Source organism: Monopterus albus, unplaced genomic scaffold (genome assembly GCF_001952655.1).
Source record: "Monopterus albus unplaced genomic scaffold, M_albus_1.0 scaffold62.1, whole genome shotgun sequence".
NCBI classification, from domain to species: Eukaryota; Metazoa; Chordata; class Actinopteri; order Synbranchiformes; family Synbranchidae; genus Monopterus; species Monopterus albus.
The window spans coordinates 1,298,193-1,302,343 of record NW_018127942.1 but is presented as its reverse complement, the minus strand read 5'-3'; positions in this window follow the sequence as shown (position 1 = coordinate 1,302,343).

The following is a 4,151-nucleotide window of genomic DNA, read 5'->3' as shown; positions in this document are numbered from 1 at the left end:
CATTGTTTTTTCAGCCATTTGTTCACTGGACCTGTTTTCTGCCTCCTCCTACTCTCCTCCAGTTTTGCCCTTACTATGTCGTAAGTTGTCTGAGAATGATCTTTTGGGTTTTGTTCTTTTCTTTCTGCTGGCCTGTTTTGGTCAATTTTTTTTTGCATTTTTGGTACTTATTGACTTAAGTTTTTTTCCTCACAGTGTTTGGTGACTGCCTTTTTATGGAGTTTTAGTTCATGTGCACAATTTTTGTTATATTTTCCCTCTGTGGAGAAATGTTCTAGCCCACCTGGCCAGCTGCATTGTTGCAGTCTTTTTCTCACTGTGTAGGACTGGTTTACCAGCCAACTTAAATTTTGATGCTATTTGTTTAACTACCTCTTTCCCAGTCCCCTGCCCCTGGAGAAGGTCACTATCTCCAGGTTGTACCTGATCTCGCACTCCCTGAGAAGCTAAGTAGGACAGAGCCTAGTCAATACCTGCAATAGTGACTGCCTGGAGAACATTGTGTCCTCCCTGGTGCCCTAGAGACGGCTCCTCGGCCTTATCTGTACACTACAGCCATCGTCCCTGTTTATAGCTCTAACAATTAATAAACCTTTTCAATGCCTATAGTCATGCATTTGGATCCAGTGTTAGGGAGGAGGGGGATCTGACACTGAGGCGACTCATGCCCAGTACTTCTCAGCAAAATAATGCAATTATCATGCATCATATAACAAAACTTCACCAATATCTGTCATATTTAGCTCTCATTAATACTGATAAGCATCACATTTTGAATCTGGCTGGAGTAGCCAATCAGATTCCTGCCACCCCTTGGCTCTGTCCATGGGCCTTGCACATAAGCAAAGTTTTAATCTGTGTATTAGGCTTTAGGTGTTCAATACATTTAGCTTTTTACAGTTATTTGCATATAAGGCTTCTCCACCTGCTCACTGAAAGCACTACTTTCAGGCAGCAGCCACCATTAATTACATGGGTGAGCCTGAATCATTGCTGCTACAACCCCTCCCCGCTGCACAATTCCTGCACCAAATGTAAACACAGGCCTTGGGCTCCCTATAATTATTAACACATTGTCCAAGGCAGATCGAGTATAATGTGCAACCGATTCAGGAGAACTTACAACTGCCAGGGAGCTGAATATCACTACATGCTGCTTTTACAACACTGTTTAAACTGGTCCCATGACAACCAAGACTGTCTGACCTGTAGCTCTGGCCCATCCAGCTTGTCCTAAAGTTCCTTTGTGTGTGTCAGTAGTGGATGTTGTCAGACAGGACATGCCTATGATGACACCTCATTCAATCAAAATATGGTTCTGAGAAAGAATACAAAGAAAAAAAACATAAGGGTGAATCCTATGCTTGATGAACTGAACAATTACGTATTGATAAGGATGAGGCACATGGGTGTGTTTGAGGACTGGAGCACTGGATCTTTTAGTCCTGTTGCCTATGGCAACTGGAGGATGCACTGTCCTGGGTTAGGAACCTCTATGGGGTATAGGAGGCTGAAGGAGTCAAAGAAAGGGTTGTGGCACAAAACAAATGACTGTAAAGTAGATTATACTTCACATGTTTGACAGACACCTGTCATGGGTAATGTCTTTGTGTTTACATGCTTTACCTGAAACAGATAACAGAAAGAATGTTTAAACATTTAATTATTCTTGTTTAAAGATTTTTAGATGAGTTAGATGAGAAGATAGATACCACTTTCATGTTGGTTCATTAAGTACTACAACCAGCAGCTGCTTCGTTTGAAGTTCAGTCAAAAGTGAACAAGCACCAGCACCCCAGTGCCCACTTAATAAAACCTTATATCATCAGGAGTATCCGAGGTAGGCACATTTTTTAACATCTGAAGGAGACTAAGTTCATTAATTAACAAGTTTTTATCTTGTTTAATTTCTACACAAAATAAAGTTTAATCAACAATCAATTTTGCAGGGAGTTATGTCCTGCGTTTTTGCTGTTTTCTTTGTTATGAGCAGTTATCAGGCACCAAGTGAAGACTCCAGGAAGTCACTGCTCCCCATCAAGAAATGATCCCTCACATAACCCACAGTAAAACAGTTAATTGTTGTTTATACTTCAGGTTTTGTACAGAATAAGTTAACATATTATAAGAAAGCTTTAAAGGTGCTGATACATATATTTTGTTACCTTTGGGCAGAACCTAGTTTTTTTTTTATATCCATGCATGCTTTATAATTTCTGCCAAAACATCTGAATCACTTTAACCCCTGTGCTCTGTTGGGGTCTGTGGGACCCCAATTCATTTTTCACCTTAAATTCACCAGATTCTGCACATATCTACACTGGAAATCAAAATAACATTTAAACACATTTGTACAAACATGATGACAAAAGTCTTGAAAGTGAAACTTTGACTGCTTCACTTGGCCTCTGGACTCTTTAAGGAAGCATGCCTTCTGCAAACTCCTCAGCTCTATGGAAACAACCGTAGGCAGACAGTGAGTGCCTGAGGTGTGAGAAGAGCAAAAATGAGAAAGTGTCTGTTTGACACTGGATCACACAATGTTAGTATATGTGTGTCTTTCACACAATCGGTGCTGCTTTTAGTAAGCAGAATAACAGTGGCATGACACAAAATCCAGAGGTTATACATTGACTTCACTACATTTCATAGTATAATATTGTACTTTTTACTCCACTACATTTATCTGATAAATTTACTTGCTTTTCAGAATCAGATTAATGCAACTAAATCCAATGGAAGGTTTTATTGATCTCTGGTGGGACGTTCACAAGTGACCCAGATTAGAAGCATATAAAGTAGTTAGCTTTTAGCTAAATGTGATGAACACAATAATGCATCTAACTATAATCCAGTGATATGATATACATTAATGTGAATTGTGCCATTCTGCATAATGAGTAGTTTTACTTTAAAAACACTTTGATGCTAATACCATCCTACATTTTCTTAAGCAACATTTTGAATGCAGGAGTTTTACATTACTTTTTACATTGTGGTATTGCTACTTTTACTTAAGTAAATCTTCTTCCACCACTGTGGAAAACACATTACAGGTTTTTCTGCTATACGTCATTAAATATGGCATAAGCAATAGACTCCTATGTGTTGAAATGCACGTTGTCTGTATGTGATGATTTCCTGGTTTGCTGAATGGAGAACTGAAGCGATTAAAATCAAAGAGGAACGCCTGAGTAAACAAGTGACAGAGGAACTGCCAGTGAACTCTGTTTAAAAGTATTGTTTGATAGCACCCCCTTCAAAGGTGTACAATAGTCTGGTCTACCCCCACCCCGTGACATACAATGGCAGTACTCTGGGCTAAAACATGAAAGAAAGCATATAGCAGGTCTGCTTGAGCTTTCACTGGAAACACACTTAAAGTGAATCACCTCTGGAGACCTGATGTAACTGGTAGTGGTGATGATGACATAGAGGAACTGACATAAATGCCTAGTTGTATCAATGAGGTTTCAGGGTAATTGTGTAAATGTGAAGAAACACATTCAGAACACAAAGACTGTATGAAAATTGCCACTGCAAATAGTCACTGGGAAACATTTTACTTGACAAACATAATTGTAGACTCTACCTGGGTAAGTAAGAGTGACATTACAAAGTCTTAAATTGTGTCCCTTAACTGAGAACCACAGGTGAGCCTGACAGCATTTGACGCCAGCCAGTGTGTGCAGTACATCTGCTGCTGAGTGCAGTGACAGCTGCATAAAAGGTCTGTGACATGTGCAGCACGATTCACTGGCTCAGCGCTGATGTAACATTATGGGCTGTTTCAAACTGCTCTCCTTTTCCATGTCTCCTCTCCTTGATTCTTGCTGAGAAAATAAAAACCTTTGTAGTCATAAGCAAACAAGATCATACTTGACACCGGCACAGGCACTGCCCTTAATTGTTCAAATTAAGCTCTGAAAATGCAAGAATTTCCTGTAAATTGTGCTTCAAATTCCCCAAAAAATATAGTGGAAGGTGACAGCAGTTTCAGGCAAGACAACTGGCTGTAGCATGTGTGTGTCTCTCTTAGGGTAACTGCCTGTCACTGTCCTTTATGTTGGACACATCACATGTACTGCCTTCAGCACAGCAGCAGGTCAAACTTTAAATCAGCAGCCACAGAACAAATACCACATGAGCAA